The sequence below is a fragment of the Toxorhynchites rutilus genome, chromosome 2 (assembly GCF_029784135.1).
Source record: "Toxorhynchites rutilus septentrionalis strain SRP chromosome 2, ASM2978413v1, whole genome shotgun sequence".
NCBI classification, from domain to species: domain Eukaryota; kingdom Metazoa; phylum Arthropoda; class Insecta; order Diptera; family Culicidae; genus Toxorhynchites; species Toxorhynchites rutilus.
In genome coordinates, this window is record NC_073745.1 from 307,534,986 (window position 1) to 307,555,518 (window position 20,533).

General features: G+C 39.8%; 1 protein-coding gene across 4 annotated transcripts in view; it reads left to right on the forward strand.

Annotated features, from left to right (window-relative positions):
* The window catches only part of LOC129769835 (uncharacterized), a 427,637-nt gene that overhangs the window by 80,009 nt on the left and 327,095 nt on the right, over positions 1 to 20,533 (forward strand). Inside the window, exon 1 of one of the 4 annotated variants that reach the window (XM_055772321.1) lies at positions 8,655 to 8,673. The exons of the other annotated variants lie outside the window; for them this stretch is intronic. The gene's annotated coding sequence lies outside the window, so the exon portion shown is untranslated. Of the gene's footprint in view, positions 1 to 8,654; positions 8,674 to 20,533 lie in introns of those variants that run through there. 4 annotated transcript variants of the gene reach the window in all.

The following is a 20,533-nucleotide window of genomic DNA, read 5'->3' on the forward strand; positions in this document are numbered from 1 at the left end:
GTCCTCGATGGCTTTGCGCCACTGTGGCCAGTCGTCCCTTGACTTCATTTCATCAACATTATCTGGCAAGTCTTGCACATAGTTTTCTGCATTCAACGCATACGCCAGACAAGAATAGTAGTTCAGCCTGGTCGGAGACTTACGTACACGTGTGCTTCTTCTAGGTTCGACTTTTTTTTCATTCCATTCTGCTGTGGCGTATATGGAATGGTATTCTCCATCAGCACCCCGTGATCTCTACAGTACTGCCCGAGTTCGCTATTCACATACTCTCCGCCGTTATCGCGCCTGAGGCGACCGATCTTGCTGTCGAAGTGTCCCTCAGCCATGCTTGAATAGTATTTGAAAGCTTCCAGTACCTCATCCTTCGACGCTAGGATGTATACGGCACTGAAATGGGTAAAATCATCGGTGAATTTAACAAAGAATCTTTTACCATTCCAGGCCGCCGGGGTGAAAGGTCCGCTAACGTCGCTGTGCACCAGCTCCAATGGTCTGTTGGATCTTGGAATCGGAACGTCTCCAAATGGTTGTCTCGCATACTTTCCTAGCACACAAGGTTCGCATAATTCGGTGTCCTTAAATGCGTCCTTTTTGAGAACCATTCCGTTGACCATGTTGTTCCGAACCAACATCTTCAGGCCACTCTTGCCAATGTGACCGAATATCCGATGCCACAGCTCATACTCGTTCACCGGTAGAACTGCCAACGCCTCTTCTGGTCCATTCTTGAAGATTGCATTTAACAGATACAGCTTTCCAGTAAGTTTCCCAGTAGCAACCACCTCGTTGCCTCGTCTGATCTTCACAATATTGTTTCTAAACGTTACACGCATTCCAAGCTTGCTCACGCGCCGAATGGAAAACAAATTGTCCTGCAGTTCCGACACATAAAGGACATCGTTCACCACGCTGTTAATTCGACGTTCACCATCTCGATCGTTCCAGAGCGATGACTGTACACTACTTTCTCAGAAGCGACAACGATTGGTACAGGGTCCTCAAGCTTCACAATGTTTCGTAGACAGTTCTTAGTCTGAACCATGTGTTCCGATGCACCTGAATTGAGAATCCACTTAAACTGGTTCGAACCCCCGCCTTCTTTCTTCGCAGCACTTCCTGATTTTGATACGAACGCCACTTCAGAACCAGCAAAATTGGCCTTTTCCTTTTTTTTTGTTTTCCGGTCCTTCGATGATTCGTTTCCTTTGTCGTGGGACAGTTTGATTTCTTATGACCCACTTTTCCGCAAGAAAAACACTTGATCTTGAACCGCTCTCCGTAGAAGGCCGACTCGCTGTCCAGCGTTAAGTCCGGCTCCCCGTTGTTCTTCCGCTTGACACTTTCGCTCAGTAGTCTGGCCTTGACGAAATCCAGAGTGCATTGCTCCGGCGGAAGAGTTTCTAGCACCGTCACCAACTGTTGAAATGTCCTTGGCATGGTTTGCAGCAAATTGAATCGATCGGGAATGACTATGTCCGCGGTGGCCAACTCCCTGATAATCCATTCGAATCGTAGCAAGTGCTCCTCCATCGGATTCGTTTCAACGTACTTCATCACAGCCAGCTGCTTGAGAAGATAGAATTGGCCGGAAATGCCCTTCTTCGCAAAAAGATTCTGCAACGTTGTCCAGATCGCCTTCGGAGTGGATTTACCCTTGATGTACTCCAGCTGTGAATCCGCGATCTTTTCCACCAACAACGACTTGCATCTTGCTTCTTGCAATTTCCGCTCCGCCAATTTGGTTCGCTTTTGAGCCTTTACCTGCTCCAAATCCGTGTCGGCCTCCCGGAACTCCGCAATTTCGTCCGCTTCTTTCCGGATGCAATCAATCAAGTGCTTCTCCTCCAGTAATGTCTCCATACGAAAACTCCAATTCGGGAAATTCTTCCCATCGAAAAAATATACTTGCATTTTTCTTTTGCTTGCATTTTTTTTTGCTTCAAGTGAAAAAAAAAATTTTTTTTCGGTCAACAATGTACATCTCCGGGTTACGGGTTATCTGGGCCCATAACCTGTCTTGATTACAGAGTACAAAGGAAAGACGACTTGTTCGGTTGACGGTATAATTCAAACTGATTTTATTCTAGTACTTAGTAATACATGGTAACTACGATTGGTTTGCTTGTTGACAATAAAGACGGACGTCAAAAATTAATAATTTATTTTGGAAATGTCCTGAGAAAATGAATCTATAATGAAATAAAAATAACATGAATAAAGTTTTAACTAATCTGAAGAAATATGTTATAGAATGGACCGTTTTTCCCAATTCGATTGTGAGTTTCCGGAGAAAAATTATAAGTTCCTGCCATTCTCCCAATTGCAGAAGTGCGTTCAAAACCCACCTCGGATTCAATTTCGTTCGACACGAGCACTAACAACTACGCACAAATCCAAAACCATAACTTTTCGATGGATGCTTTGTTGTAAACCGCGCACTACACCTGGAATGGATTGCATCGGATTGCTAGGTGCCCTTGTTTTTTTTTGGTGAAACGGTCCACGGCATTTGATTCAATATTTAAATCGCGAATTGGGATGAGGTTTAATGCCAATTTATAAAAGACTTCACCACTGCTAGATATTCGTATAGAGGAGATATGTCTAAAACGCGCCTACCGGGCAATTTGACCCGCCTGATTTTCTCGTAAACCAGCAAGAATAGAAATGCAATGGATACAGGCAATCGTGCTAGTCAATGATAGAATCCCACCATGCAAGCTTTACATTTGTAACATGCTTTAAAAAAGAAAAATAATTTTCTATGGAAACGATTTTCGATGTAATTTTCTACATCATTTCTATAGATTTTTGTTGCTTGAAACCGATTCAGATAACTGTCGAGTCGAGACTTATTGAGTCGAGTTCCCAGTGAATATCTCAGATGAAGAAAATGGTAATTAAGGACTCATTTCCTTCTCAAATTGATATTTTCCGCATCAGCTTACCATAGGGCAGTATGGCATACCCTCGATCGGGGCAATATGCTTGCTTCCGGTCGGATAACATTCTCACGAGAGAAATAGCTTGGATGTGAGGGATGCCAGATTATTTTTTCAAATATCTTTGCATGGCACGAATAAATGTCTTCAAATGTAATCATAATGAACAAAAATGAGCAAACCATCACGATATTTCTGAATCATGTTTGATTAATCACACAAACAATTGTTTTCACATACTTTGAAATGACCTCAGTATGTTTTCACAAAATTAAATGTCTTCAAAACAAAAACTTATCCAGGACCCAACGGTAGTGATCACTTGCCAATCAAAATTTCCATCACCATTGTTTCGAATTCTTCTGAATCTATAAACATGGCATATGACCTCACAAGACACATTGACTGAAAAAAAATATGCGGACGCGATTGCTCTAGCCATCAATTCCAGAGATGGTTTACCTCCATTGGAGGAGTATAACTTCCTTTCTCGTTTGATCTATGACAGCGCGGTTCGCGCTCAAATGAAACCCATCCCAAGCTCCACTATTTGTCGAAGGCCTCCCAATCCATGGTGGGATAGCCAATGTTCCAAGCTTTATCAGGATAAATCGAACGCATTCGAAGCTTTTCGGAAACGTGGAACCATTGAAAATTTTCAATCGTATTTGGACCTTGAAAATCAATTTAAAAACTTGATCAAAGGGAAAAAACGTGCTTATTGGCGAAATTTCGTGGGAGGTTTGTCACGAGAAACGTCAATGAAAAAAATATGGAAAGTGGCTCGAAACATGAGAAATCGCTCTTCAACGAATGAAAGCGAAGAATATTCACATCGATGGATTTTTAATTTTGCACGGAAGATTTGTCCTGATTCCGCTCCTGTGCAAAAAATTGTTCGAGATATACCACAAGATAGGTGCGATCTTGATTCCGAGTTTTCGATGGTAGAATTCTCTCTTGCTCTCCTTTCATGTAACAATTCTGCTCCGGGATCGGATAGAAATAAGTTCAACTTACTGAAAAACCTCCCTGATGTGGCGAAACATCGCTTGTTGAATTTATTCAATCGGTTTCTGGAGCATAATATTGTTCCAGATGATTGGAGACAAGTACGAGTTATAGCTATTCAAAAACCTGGAAAACCCGCGTCCGACTTCAATTCGTACCGCCCAATAGCAATGCTGTCTTGTATACGGAAATTGTTGGAGAAAATGATCTTGTTTCGCCTTGATCGATGGGTTGAAACGAATGGCTTACTCTCAGATACACAATATGGGTTCCGCAGGGGCAAGGGGACGAATGATTGTCTTGCGTTGCTTACAAATGGCTTACGCCGGAAAAAAACAAATGGCTTCAGTATTCTTGGACATAAAGGGGGCCTTTGATTCTGTTTCAATAGAGGTTTTGTCAGACAAATTACACTCTCGGGGTCTGCCGCCTCTATTGAATAATATGTTATATAACTTGCTTTGTGAGAAGCATTTGAACTTTTCTCACGGAGATTCGGCAGTAAGTCGGGTCTCTTACATGGGCCTCCCCCAGGGCTCATGTTTAAGCCCCCTTTTGTACAACTTCTATGTAAGCGACATCGACAATTGCCTTACACAAAATTGCAGCCTAAGACAAATTGCAGATGATGGAGTGGTCTCTGTCGTAGGATCAACAGAATCCGACCTACAAGAACCCTTACAAGATACTTTGAACAATTTTTCAACCTGGGCCATTGGGCTAGGGATCGAATTCTCCACGGAGAAAACAGAGATGGTGGTTTTTTTCTAGGAAGCATAGACCAGCAAAACCAAAGCTTCAACTTTTGGGTAAACCGATCACTCATGCTATGTCATTCAAGTATCTTGGGGTTTGGTTCGACTCCAAATGTACTTAGGGGGCCCATATTAGGTATCTGAGTAAAAAATGTCAACAAAGAATAAACTTTCTCCGTACAATTACCGGCACCTGGTGGGGAGCCCATCCCGAAGATCTTATAATGTTGTATAGAACAACTATTCTCTCAGTGATGGAGTATGGCAGTTTTTGTTTTCAATCAGCTGCCAAAACACACTTAATTAAACTCGAGCGAATTCAGTATCTTTGTCTCCGTATTGCGTTGGGATGTATGCCCTCAACGCATACCATGAGCCTTGAGGTTTTGGCAGGCGTACTCCCACTAAAAGATCGCTTCAATTTATTATCTCTTCAGTTCCTCATCCGGTGTAAGGTTATGAACCCATTGGTGATCGGAAATTTTGAGCAGCTGATCGAGCTAAATTCTCACTCTGGATTCATGAGCCCATATCATGAATTCATCTCCATGCAGGTTGATCCTTCTTCGTATATTCCCAACCGTGTTTGTTTCCCTGACTACATCAATTCCTCTGTGCATTTTGATCTGTCCATGAAGCAAGATATCCATGGATATTCAGATTACCAACGATCGAGGATCGCTCCAACGATCTTCGATGAAAAGTATGGGGGTATCAATTGTGATAATATGTACTTTACTGATGGGTCCACTATAAACGAGTTCACAGGATTTGGAGTGTTCAACAAAATTTTCAGCACCTCCCATAGTCTTCAGTTTCCTTGCTCAGTGTATATTGCTGAATTGGCAGCGATACACTGGGCGCTGGACAGCGTCGCCTCACGACCTGTTGAACACTATTACATTGTAACGGATAGTCTTAGCTCCGTCGAAGCTATCCGTTCAGTGAGTCCGGAAAAGCACTCGCCGTACTTCCTTGAGAGAATACGAGAAATTTTGAGTGCTTTATCCAGACGCTGTTATGTCATTACCTTTGTCTGGGTCCCTTCTCATTGCTCAATTCCGGGTAATGAGAGGCCTGACTCATTAGCAAAGGTAGGTGCGATTGAAGGCGATATTTATCAGCGCCAAATCGCCTTCAATGAATTTTACTCTTTAGTCCGTAAAAATACCATCGCTAACTGGCAAAGCAAATGGAACGAAGATGAATTGGGCCGGTGGCTTCACTCGATTATCGCTAAGGTTAGCCTCAAACCATGGTTCAAAAGTCTGGACTTGAGTCGGGACTTTATCCGCACCTTCTCCCGACTCATGTCCAATCACTGTTCGTTAGATGCACTACTCTTTCGTTTCAATCTTGCCAGCAGCAATATATGCGTTTGTGGCCGAGGTTACCACGACATCGAATACGTTGTTTGGTCGTGTGAGGTGTATCTTGTTGCCAGATCGAATTTAGAGAACTCCCTTCGGGTCCGAGGAAGACAGCCCAATGTGCCGGTGAGAGATGTGTTGGCTCGGTTAGACCTTGATCACATGTCCCAAATATATGTTTTCCTTAAATCTATCGTTGTTCGTGTGTGATTATCCTTATATCCTTATACCCTCCATTTCTTCCTTTGTGAGTAATTGGTCCGCTTGCTATAAACAGGAGAATGAAATGTAGATTCACAACAGATGTACGAATAGATTTAAGAATTGAGTGTGTGTGATTATCAACATTGTAATAATTTCCTTATACCCCATCCTTTTCCTGAGAAAAATATGTCACCCTTCTAATCTCGAGTCTCCCACATTACTAACCATAGATTTAAGAAAATTGTTCATATATATAGTTTTAAAAACATATTTAAGATTTCGGCTCCTTTAAACTTATGTAACTGAGCCTGTAAAAATAAACGAATTTATAAAAAAAAAACCAAAACATGTCTTCACATTTGGCATCTATATTATGTGCTCAGAGAATGCAGGCATGACGGGAATAGATTGATGGAATCTCTCATTCATACAAGCTGTTTCTCTGAGCTTTATAGTCTCTGAGAGAAACAACTCATGGGCATAATATACTTCTGCTGTGCCATTTAACACCGTATGATTGGAAATTTAGAATTTGGACGCCTTACAAAATAAAATTCGTAGCGCTTTTGTTATTCAGTATATTAAATACAGAACGATTACAGATTACGGAGGGTTGACTAATCTACGTATTGACGTAGTTGTTATCTTAAATTTTAAGAGCACGGTCAAGATAAATCCATTCTCGCTTAGGGGGTGCGTATTACACTCTTCTACTATATATTAATTCATATTAATATGAACTATCCATAAATTGAAAGAGAGAGAAAATTTCTCTCGAGAGAAATCTAACAACCGAACACAAATACCAGCGGCAACCTCACATTGCAATCTAATGAAGGTTTATATGTTGACAGACAGGAAAGCTCCGAAGGGATTTATCAATGAGAGCCTGAGCTTCGCTGACAATAATGTATCGCGCGTGTCGTGTGACGTGAGAACATCACTCAATTCTGCTGAGGCTTCTAGCTTTACGATTTTTTTGCTATATATTTTTTTGAGTTCGAGTAGTTTGCATCCAATGGGAAAGATGACAATGAAAAAAGTAGATTTTGCCATTGTCTACGATTCCGTAAGATTAAACCTGATCCCACCGATTTTTCAATATGAGTGTCCGACATTGATTTGGTACCCTGTGAGGCGATTCGGACCTCCCCAATGTATTCGATCCTAATCGGGAAATAAAGAAATTGTTTTTCTACAGTGTTAAATTTATTTGTTTGCAATGCAATATCAATAATCGTAATTATCACCGCACCACTCCAGGTGACATATTATATATGGATTGTTTCAATCATTCGAATCAAAAAAGGTGCCCAACCACAGAGGTCTTCGCCCCTAGTGAAACTCCCCATTCTTTTAGACGGAGAAAATTTCATGAGATATGCATGAACTCATCGATCGTTGTGTGGGTCATTCCCGCTTCCGTTTGGCATCTATTCTGTCGTTCGCGGCGTTCTTCACGTCACGACCAACCACCAACCGGGTGTTTCAATAATCATATCTCACAGGGAACACCGCACTGTTGCAATTGTACGAATATGGCTTCAAACAGCGTCACCGCCATCGTCGTCGCGACCGCTACCGCTGCCTGTCTCGTTATCTATTGGTGACTTCCTTCAAAACAACACCTGCCGGTTGTTGTTGTGAACAGAAAAGAGACCCAGTGAAACCAGCTTGCGTTTCCGTTCCAGACCAGATATGAAATCATACCCTCCGTTCCCGAGAACCTTCCTCTCCACTAACCCGCGCACAGTTGCACATATCATTGTCACCGGGAAGTGTGTCCCTCGCCACAAATTCACTTAACACGCACAGCCAATTCCGAAGACGACACGTTCCTTGTAGAGGGCGCACTCGCGATATCCGTACCATCCGTGCTCCTCGTATATTCGGTTGCATGACAGCGGTTAGCAGCACTTCCGGAACCTGAGGGCGGCACAATCCGGGTGGGGCAACAGCCGGCGCAAATTCATATCGTTGGCCCTGATGAATAATTTATCGGAACTGCTTTCTTTCGCCCAGACAATGGTCCCCCCCTTTCCTTCGCCTTTCTCGTGATTCCAGAACTCTTTCAGCAGCATATTTCATTCAAGCCTACGGAATCAACTTTTGATAGCTTCCTTACTGAACGATCGAATGAACGAACGAACGACGAGTGGCAAGATTTACTAATCACGTTCTGTTTTTCTTCCCTCTCTCTCCCCCCTTTTTCCCAAACAGGGTAAGCCGGTTCGAAGCCACAGAATCACACAGGAAGTCGGTACCAATGCAGTGACCAGCAACAATAGCAAAAACTGGGAGGAGAAGAACGATTAATTTGTCGAGATCGAGAAGCAGCCAATTTCCGCTGGATTAGCAGTGCAAACGCAATCATCCAATCCATGCTGAGTAGGTTGAAGCACACCATCACACCACAAAAACACACAGACACACCACATCACGCACGCACACAAGCAGAAACAAGCACTTAATTGGTGGTGATTAGACATCGAGTGGTTCTGTTCTTCCTGCGGTGTGGAAAAGTGATGCCCTTAGCGTTATCCTTGTGGCGTTTACATAGTGTTTAGGCGTCCTCCTCCGCCGGACTGATTCCAGTGGCGATAAATTTATTTCCGCTGACTCAGGATGATTGCTTTGGCGATGGGTGATTTTATCGATGAAATGCTGACATTGAAAAGGGGGTTGTGAGACTGATGGATCGTTTGGCGGTCATTTGTTTCGTCATCGCATTGTATCCTTTAGAGATTCACAGTCTACACAAATCATCAACGCAAGTATATAGTCGATTTATCATCTTTTTGTACATAGTAATCTGTTTGCAACGATCGAGTTCATCACATTCACTATATGTAGTTGTTCAAAGAATAGACCGGAAACTGTCGAAACTGTTTTATTTTTTATTACCAATTCGGAAGTTGATAAAGTGGCAAGAACTAAGTTTGATTATTTGCATACCAATCTATTTGCAATTCCTCTCAGATTTGTATGATATTATTTCTGTGCATTTCTGTACTGTACTACCCGTGTCGACTATAACGGGCAACTAACGTAGCAGCGAATCATATTGTTCACTCGCTCGAAATGCAAATGCAGTACTCTCAGTACTACGAACACTGGAGAGGAAGAAAGCATTGCTTTAGCTTTACCCTTTTTTCAATTTTTACAACGGGCGAACGTGTAAACAATGTCATTTGCGATTTCTACTCACGGTCTCGCATCATTTGTTAGGGCTGAGAGTTTATTTGAATATCTTCAAATTGGCTTTTCGTCACTTTACCGTTTTTCAAATCTTTCGTCCTTCTCAGAACCACTGATGTTAGATGATCATTTCTGTGCAAACCGTAGATTTTTAGAATATAGATTTGTACGGATTTTTATTTATTCAATACATCACTTAGAAATTATTCTCTGTAATTTTTTTTAGAAACTTTTTCTGGATATGCTCTTTGATAGCCATCATCATTACCAGCTATACTCAACCTGCGGTCCAACGGGCTCTTCTGTTTGGCCCGCCTGACCCGTTCCATTTTGTATTTGCAACAAACAAGAAAACTTAAGAAATCGTAATATGATAATATGAAAATAATGGAGCTGGACACATTACACATTATTACACAATAGGGTGCAATAAATGATTCTATGGTGGTTAGATACTCCTCCCCCTCTCTTAGAGGGGGCTGCCATACAAATAAAACACAACTTTTTGCATTATTTTAGAATTAATCAAGCAATGAAACCAAATTAGGTATATCGAGGTTTTAGGGTGCAATAAATGTTTCTATGGTGGTCAGACACTCCACCCTCTCTCTAAAGGGGAGCTGCCATACAATTGAAAGACAAAGGGCCTGGCCGGGTAAGGGAGTAAAAAGTGCCCCCAAACCAAATCACTAGCTGTATGGCAAATATTGTAAAGGATATTAAATAACAAATTTTGGCGGTTTATTTGAACCTCTATGTGGTTTGACGTAGGATCTATAGTGAAAAACTCGTGAAAAATTTCACGCCTCAAAAGATCCGAGATAAAAATTTGAAAAAAATACTGAATGTGCATCTTACTACAGCGTATCAAGAAAAATTATCAAAAAAAAATTTCATCAAAAATTTTAGTACCAAAAAAATATTGAAATTTAAAAAAAAAAATTTGAGATTTAGAGATTCAGTACTACTCTAATTCATATTTAAATGTGTTTCTACGGCTTTTCTAGATATGTGTGATTTTTTTGAGATTTTTTTCAGTGTTGCGCGGTATCAAAAAATATTTTTTTTATATTTCCAAAGAGTGGTTAGGTAAGGGAGTAAGAAGTGCCCCCAAACCAAATCACTAGCTGTATGGCAAATATTGTAAAGGATATTAAATAAGAAATTGTGGTGGTTTATTTGAACCCCTATGTAGTTTGACGTAGGATCTATAGTGAAAAACGTACTTTTTCGTTTATTTCACGCCATCCTCAATAGATCTGAGATAAAAATTTGAAAAAAATACTGAATGTACATCTTACCACGGTGTATCAAGAAAAATTATCAAAACAAATTTCATAAAAAATTTTAGTACTAAAAAAAATATTTAAATTCTGAAAATTTTTTTTTGGGATTTAGAGATTCAGTACTACTCTAAATCATATTTAAATGTGCTCTTACGGCTTTTCTAGATTGATAAATATCTTCAAACTGTTTTTTTTTCAAATATCTAATAATAAAAATAAAATAAAAAAAATACACAGTACAAAAAAATGTTATAGATTTTTTGGCATTTCGAAATTTTGAAAAAAAAATATAACTTTGAGACCCACTCCTGCTCAAATTTTTATTTAAATGCGTTCGTATGTGTTTTTTTCTACATGTGGCGTATTTTTTCCTGAATTTTTAAGAGCATTGTGTGACACAAAAATAATTTTCTTCATCGTCTGCATTATTATTTTTATTTTTTTGAAATCGATTATTTTATTGTATTCGTGGTTTTCAATTGAAAGATTAAAATAAAAAAAAAAACAAATCGGATTTGTGGTCTCAAAGTTATATTTTTTTTTAAATTTCGAAATGCCAGAAAATCTATAAATTTTTTTTGTACTGTGTATTATTTTTTTTAATTATTTTATTTTTATTATTAGATATTTGAAAAAAAAAAACAGCTTGAAGATATTTATCAATCTAGAAAAGCCGTAAGAGCACATTTAAATATGAATTAGAATAGTACTGAATCTCTAAATCCCAAAAAAAAAATTTCAAAATTTAAATATTTTTTTTAGTACTATAATTTTTGATGAAATATTTTTTTGATAATTTTTCTTGATACACCGTAGTAAGATGCACATTCAGTATTTTTTTCAAATTTTTATCTTTGATCTATTGAGGATGGCGAAAAAGTACGTTTTTCACTATAGATCCTACGTCAAAACACATAGGGGTTCAAATAAACCGCCAAAATGTCTTATTTAATATCCTTTACAATATTTGCCATACAGCTAGTGATTTGGTTTGGGGGCACTTTTTACTCCCTTACCCGGTCAGGCCCTTTCTGCATGACTCGAAAACTAATCAAGAAAATACCAAATTTGGCATGCGAAAGTTATAGGGGACCCAAAACGTTTCTATGGCGAATAGACATTTCTTCCGTCTATCTGAGGGGGAGGGGGGCTGCCATTCAAATGAAGCATACATTTTCGCATAATTCGAGAACTAATCAAGCAAACGGAACTAAATTTAGCATGTGGAGGTTTTATGGCGGAGAAACATTTCTAAGGTGGTTCGACACTCCTCCCCCCTCTATAAGGACAAATGAAATGAAACACAAATTTCTGGATTACTCGAGAATTAATCAAGCAAACGAAACCAATTTTGGCATGTGGAGGTTTTAGAGTGCAATAAATGATTCTATTGTGGTTAGACACTCCTCCTCCTTCTCTTAGGGTGGGCTGTCATACAAATGAAAAACAAATTTCTGCATAACTCGAAAACTATTCAAGCAAATGGAGCCAAATTTAGCACGTGAAGATTTTAGGAGGCACGAAACGTTTCTATGGTGAATAGATACTCCTCCCCCTCTCTAAGGGGAGAAGAGGGGAGAGGTCTGTCTTTGTTCTATCATATTCTCTGTATCAAACATTAATTCCATGTAACGGAGAAACATAAGGGGCTTAGAATGCAAGGGGTGTAAGTGACTTGATCGATTTCTCTTCATCAAATTTTTTATTTAGTTGATAACTCAACTGCAAAAACGTTCCAATTCAAGTTTGCTATAGAATTCGATAGATGAGGTTCTGACCTACCTTCCACATTGTGAAGAACAGTTGGGAATGTATTTGCTGCGAAGTTATGACCAAAAGAGAGAGTCGATGTAGAGAAATCGATCAAAACACTTACACCCCGTTCATTCTAAGCCCCTCACATGTTATTTGCAAGTGGTTGAAAAATCTTGAACGAGAATTGTGTCTGAAAATAATCTGATAATATGATATTTAATCCTTTGCGCAAGATTTTGGAGTTAGAGAAAAAAATGATCTCGCGAAGTTACCTTCAATACTTATTTATTCAATTGTCGTTGACGGTATTGAAGAGAAAAAAGAAATGGAGCGGTAAAAAAGGAGTGCTGGGAAAGTGCCTCTGTGTGACAGCGAGCGAGATAGATTATCGTAGTGGGAGTGTTGTATCTATGAACGTGTGGTTTTTTTTTCTTAATGCCATGAGCGAATGGATGTAAGTGGGAATGCAATAGAGCGATAGAAACATGGTCATCGTCCTCGCTCACCATGGATAGTTTTTTCCTCTTATTTTTCTTATACGTCTGTGTTTGTGTTCGTTGGTGCTAGATTAATCTCTTCGCTCGAATATTTGCACCCTTTTCACTACACAGCGCCGCTCTCTGAGAGTGACAGTCTCGCGAAACCAAGCCAACCTAATGCAGTTAGGGTTGCTCATTTTTTATCAGCCAAATATTTACGGTCGATGCTTCTGCATCTGTCTTTCCGCCACCATAGAAGTTGAAATGTGAAATTGCACTGTAATTCTTTCTGAGATAGCTTTAAACATGGATTAACATCTGTTCTTACTTTACTGTATTGTGTTATTGTTGTCTTATTTTAAATCGTGCATATATCTGTGTCTGTTGATCACATTATCATTTCTGTAACCTTGTTGTGAGTATACAAGTTCCTGTTTTTGTATTCCAGTTTTCAAATTCTAAACATCCTTAACAGTGTATCTGTTGGAGACTGTGTAAAATTGTAATTATTGTATTTTTTGTATTATTATTATTTGTAGAATATAAAATGTTAACTTTTCAGAGTTCTGTGTTTGGTTTTAGTTATCTGTAGTACATGTTTGACGTCTGACCTTCTTAGGTTTAAAAATAACTTCGGTCGTTACGATTGAATCATATTTTTAATGATAATACAATAGGTTTGGTCTCCATGATTGAATAACAATGTATAGATGGAGAGTTTTTAAAACAGTTTTTTTATGACCTTCACAGGTCAGGGAAAATATCTATTTGCTGCGCACGATGAATAATGAAATGCATGACCGGCCCGATAAGAATGTATATACTCTTCAAATCATATTTCGCCGAATAGTTGAGAGTTCACATTTTTAGAATCAAATCATTTACCGCAGTGAATACTGATTTTTCTTAACCATTCCCACTAACAACAATCCCTCCCGTGATAAACGCTAGGGAACCACGCTATAGAGGCGACCCTTCTGGCCTTCGGGCGGCGAATATCATACTAACATTCCTTCCCTTCCCCTGGTGACTGTAAGGACGTGACCGGCGTCGACCATTTAAAGCTCGAATCACCGAAAATTGCACAACGAGAATGATTTGCTAGTCCCAAGCGTGTGTTCTGTGTGTTCTTTGTGCAATTTGGTTGGTTCAGGTCAATCACGGAGAGCAACTACGAATTGTACAGTCTACCCAAGCTCAAGCTCAAGCTCAAGCTTTTTGAAAATATAAAAATTTGAAACGGCATTTGATCGTACCAACCTGATAGAGAATTTTTCTTTCACGTCAACTTCGAAGTTTAATAAAGGTGGATACTGCGACAATGTGAATCGCTTCGGAATAAATAATAAACGAAAGGAAGAGCAATCATTTAACAAGTGATGACCGTAGAGCTTTTTTTATGTAGGCTATTCTGACAGTTCTCATTTCCAACCAGGGATACTTTGACAGGAATCCCGGTGTATTTATTACGGATAATTTTTATTGTGATAAAGTAAAAAAAAATCATAAATCAGAATCATTTCAGAAAAATCCGCAAAATTGGGTGGTTGTCAGGATATCAGGATACGACCCAAAATGTCTGGGAAATCCAGAAAAATCAGGAAGGTTGGCATCTCTGGTAATACTCGAAGTGATAAATGTACGATTCGTATGAAATAATTTTATAGTCCTTCTTCAACAACGCGGTCGTGTCCTGGACACAACGCCCTACATTTTTCAACTGTATTTATGTTCATAAAGTTATTTACTGATCATAAAAGCATTTCTGGTCGCTTTATGAGGAAACCATGAATTTAAATATGAAAGTCTCGACACTTCTATATCATGTTCACGAGGTTCTTTTTCATGGTTCGGCTGATCAACGACATTTTTGGCAGCACGTAGATTCTATGGATATATTACAGAACTAATCTTCTGCACCCATATGAATGACTATGACAGACTAAGACAGACTAAAATCTACACTCTCCTACCGCGTTTGACCACGCTAATGATGGGTTCAGGCACACCAAAGTTTTAGCTTTCACCACTGCTATCGAGCATCTGGCGAACAATGGACGTATGATTCATTCCCACACACACACATACCGCTCGGAGGGTATATCACCCACCGGTGTCCTAGAAATGCATCTTGTGGCCCTGGATTAGCGCGAACAATGGGAGAGTGTAGCCAAGGCGATGCGTTGTGATGCGCCGTTGTTCGCGCTACAATCCCCTCCCCCGAAGGGTCGGCTTCCAGTCTCTGGGCCGAAGATGATGAATCTCTCACCGATCGAAACACTGCGATGGGGAAGAACAATTGAATCAGAATAATAAATAAAAATTAAAATTGCCCTCATGTCCCACTTTCGCTGATGTATGTTGACGCGGGTTTGCACCCTCTTCCCGATATTGTATGCTTTATAGTATGAAGGAGGCGTTGGCGATGAAGAAATGGGTCTTCCGAGACACGCCGCCGAGCCAACGGCAATAAAACACCAAATGACACCCATCGACGGTGGGTTTGTGTGCCCATCCCATTGCGGCACCGGTTCCCTGGAGTTCGAAATGGGACGACGACGATCGTAATTGCCGCGGGGGCTTACGGAGCCCTTCGATTCACATTTGCTTACATATGTATTGTATGTACAAACATGTAACGAACATCCCGTGTGATCTCGAGGGCATGAATGAATGATCGGCTGGTGACGGTCGTTATAAATTATCGAGCCAACGTCATTTGGGACACAGTTCCGAGAAAGTGGGATCAACATGGGTATTTTGATAGAGTGGCAGCTGCTTCAGGCACCTCTCACAGGGAAGATGATACTCCTCGCTGCTCATCTGGAGCTTCTTCTGGCGATGAGCGATGATCAATGGCTTCCTATGGGGTTTTTTGTTCGCCAGAACTGGTTTAGTTCATCCATCAACCACCCGAACCGGACACACCGGTCGGTACTTGTGGAACCGTGAGTGTTCCAATGATTATGTAACAAAAAAGGAGGAGATGCAGAGATGATTTATTCCACCGGACGCCGAACGTAAAATATTCCCTGCAAATGGCGCATGGAAATCGCGCATCGAATCGGATGCGAAATCAACACGAAAAAAAGGGCCATCTCTGAACGACCCACTTTTTGCGCCTAATGAAGTTCCTGCTTCGCGGTCCTGCCGGTCACAATGCAACACACAATGCCGCTGCTGTTCGTCGAGATATCTTATCTGTCCACAGGCGGGGATAAATTTAGGAAAATATGAAAGCGCAGCGCGACTCTCTGATAGACGACTCCCCGAAGGGAACTGTTAACTCTATTAAAACGTCAGAGGCAGTAAGCGAGGAGACTAAGCGGGTTCAACGTTCCCTGCTGCAGGCGGCCGGGCAGCCGGAAAAGTACCACCATCCGGGGGGAGCGATAAATGTTTCACTCGGTTTGGTGAATAAATTATCGCCTTCCGAGCGTTCATTTTTTTTGTTGTTGCTGCCTTGTTTTGTTCGTGGCTCATTGTTGCACCGAACCATGAAAGTTTATCAATTTTCCACGTTGCGGATCGCTCCGTGGATTCTTTGGCCTAGTGACCGGAACTCGTGCGAGTCAGTAATTTGTGGGGCGAGAAGATAGCGGCGTGGATGATGGAGGGAGCGTGGAAGAACACATATATTCCAGCAGAACTAATTGGTCTGCTTGATCGCGGTGCGATGGACGGTCGAAGGGAACTATCGATGAAAATGAGTTCAGAAACGCTCACCGTTGCCGTCGAGGACAAAGCGATGGCTTCCTTGTCGTTTGTTCCGAATGTTTTCATGAATATCCGTGAAACGGAAGTTGTTTGATTTTGTATGTTTCGTTTAATCATTATTATGTCCACTGTGGACCATAGTCAGATATTGATTCAATTTTCCTAATCAGATATTGATCCTAATTTTACAAGCGTTTTGAGTAGGCTGACCAAATAGTTCTGGAATGAAACCGGGATACGTAAACCCAAAAAATTAAACAAAAAAAAATTTTGAAGAATTTTTGTGAGTGAATAAAACCGATAATAAATCCAAACAATGTAAAATTCTTAGATGTACCTGCTTTGGTCTCCACAAAGAAGAAACATTTCGATGCTGAAGAGACTTTGCGAAGGTGTTTCTGATTTCCACCTCAAAGTTCTGTTTGACAATTATCATAGCGTTTATATTGTGACTTTTCTGTTGTCCAAATAATGATTGTTGCAGAAAATTTCAATTGATGCTATCAGCCAAACACAAAATATCATTAGGTGTACTGGTAAGTTCCTTCAGTTTTACAACAGATGGCGTAACTTGATTATTGTTTCAATGACGATGATGATGATGATGGTCCCGCCTCCTTCCCCTACAGAGATTTGAGCAAGACGAGTTATCTAAAAGATAATTTAGTTATTTTTTTCAGCATTGAAATCAGTTAGGCAAACAAAAAAAAACGAACTGATTTTATTTACAGATATAAGTTCAAAAAAAAATTGCAATGTCAATTGACAAGCCAATACTCAGTCATGTCCGCAACAGAGCCGATACGGTCCCGACGAGGCCCTTGCAGCCGAGTGGTCCACCAGAGCACAAGCCCAACCGCCTGCCTTGTATTGGATTGACTATGAATATCCTCATCCAGAGAAATCGAGAAAATTTCCTTAACGAAAAATTTCTAGACTGGCACTTAGAAAACTTTCAATTTAATATCCTTTATATCTGTGTTACGCGCGCGACGCTCAAACTTATGTAGACTACTTTTATTTTTTTTAACTAATATTTTAACTAATATAACAAAATAAAAATAAAAATAGTCCATCATCACCAGGATCATGACGGACATAATAGAGAGGACATAAATACAAATTAAAAAAAAATAATTAAAAAAAAAAACAGGAAGTGGGTTATATCTATGGTATAACCGCAAGGGTGACGTAGGACTATCGTTGATTTAGAGATCATTTGTTTAAAGTTGAATCTAAATCCATTCTGAATGAATGAATAAATGAATATTTGGGGGACTTCGAAAACGAGAGCGTTACGTTGGAGACACTAGGTTTTATGTATCCAATATAGGATACGAAAAACCTTGTTCTGAAGAATAATCTTCAGAAGCTAACCTGCTAACTGTACTTGATTGACAAATCACAAACCCAAATGTATTATATGGATATTTTATGGATAGAAAACATTAAAATAAATTATTTCACATGAATGTATTTTTAAATTCCCAGAGGAACTGGCAGATTATTTTCCGGATCTTTCTCGATGCTGAATGGCATCCAAACGGAAAGAATTCCGTGCGTGTATGTGTGTGTGTAGCGGCTGCTTCGATGGTCACCTTCTCTTCTCCTGAAGGATCGGCTTCTCTGTGCTCCCTCACAGTTTCAAACAAACTGCTTGCGTTGGTTTGCGGGCAGATCTCGATCTTTCGCCGTCCAGCACCATCAGCATCGATGTTGTCTTGTCGATGTCCTCACGAAAAATGAATGCGTCTCACCACCAGAATATCGCTTAAGTATGCTTTTTGTGCGTGATTCAATCGAGAGAAGGCGTGGTTTACGATGGCAATTTGGAAGGCAAACTAGAGGGGAATGAACTCTCTGAGCTCGAAACTTTCGGCGACTGAGCAATAATCGATTGCGTACGCATACAATATTGGATACGGAAATCTCCTACTGATGTGGAAGAATAATCTTCAGAAGCTTTCCTGCTAATTACACTTGATTGAAAAATTACAAAATCAAATGTATTTGATCGCTGTGTTATATGGTTGGAAAACATTAAAATAAACTCTTTCACATGAATGTATTTTTAAATTCCCAGAGTAACTGGCAGATTATTTTCCAGAAATGATTAGATCTTTCCGGAACTTTCTCGATGCTGAATGGCATCCAAACGAAAAATAATCCGCGCGTGTATGTGTGTGTGTGGCGGCTGCTTCGATGTCTTCCCGGTGAACCGTTTGTGGCATCACTCTCCTCCTGATGGATTCCCTTCTGGCCTAAGGTGCACAAACAGGCTCTTTGTGACACCGTTCATCCGCGCTTTCATGATAAACGAAGAGCTTCACCACAACAGCGACAACATGCTCCAATCGCTGTTCAATTAGAACTGGGTATTTCCGAGCGGCGCTCGCTTATATACCGATTGGTTTTTGGATCAAAAAGTAACAAGTATAGAACGCGTAGACATTTTATCTTTCGAATGAAGTGTTTATCATACCATTTCGTTCAGTTGTTTAAGAGCTATTAACGCTCAAAATCTCGGTCTCCGGCGTAACGCTTTCGTTTTCGAAACATTGATTTTACACCCCGGTATAGAAATGAAAGACGTAGTCCTACGTCAAAATTAAGTAGTTTGCAAAATATAATCCGTTCAAAAAAAACTTCGTCAGGTTAATTGAAAATATTAACAACAAACTGCAAAAAAAAATCCCACATTAAATTATCCGTTCGTATAAAACTTCTTCAGTAACAATCTTCGTCATAAAATTTAAAAATATATCGGTCGGCTGTTAATGAAACACAGCTTTCACGTGTGAAATACAGTGCCTCTTAAATTCTGTAAGTGCACGTTTAATATTTCTTGGCATCGAGTTGAACACATTTATACCTTTGAAATACAACGAATTTTGTGCAGCACATGTCAAGAAATTGGGTGTTCTCAATTCATTCGCGTTTCTTGTGTTATAACTGTGAAAGTCACTTCCTCTTTCAACTCGATCACACAAATATCGAGGCAGCAAACCTTTAACTACTTTGAAAATGAACACCATAGTTAAATAAACAATCCTTTGCTTAACGGATAACCATTGCAGAGCGTCCAACATTAAAGATGAGGAAGTGAATCTGTTACATTTTAGTATCAACCGCATTATTTTATTTTGCAAACGCTGTAATCTCGATATTTGTGTTTCATTGGCCAGAAATAAAATGGAAGAGCAAAAGTCTAAATGAGGAGAGATGATTGATTTGTATAGCTGTATTTTGCTGCAAATAGTTAAATCGTTTTTCAATCGGCATAAGATTCCATACTTCTTGGCAATTTTCTTGATGACATTGTCAATGTGAGTGTTGAACTTGAGTTTGTCATCAATAATCACGCCAAGATATTTAATTTCCCGAACGCGATCAATAGTCTCATCATCAATAACAATAGAGACGTTTTCATTTGAACGATTTCGCGAGATTACCATGTATTTCGTTTTACTTATGTTCAAATCTCCATTTAAATGTGACGCGACCTGGTTTAAATCATTAGCTGCAATGAATAATACAGTATCATCTGCAAAAAGATTGATATCACAAAATCGTAAAACACGTCGCATGTCATTAATGTACATAATAAATAGAAGGGGCCCTAATACACTTCCCTGAGGTACTCCAAGATTATTCCCTACGGGGCTGGAAATGAAATCGTTAAAAATAGTCCGTTGAGTTCTGTCATACAAATAACTTTCAAACCATTTATATGCAGTACTCGTAATTCCAAAGCGCTTAATCGTGTTCAACAACAAGGGCCTAGAAATTGTCTCGAAAGCGCGTTTTAGATCC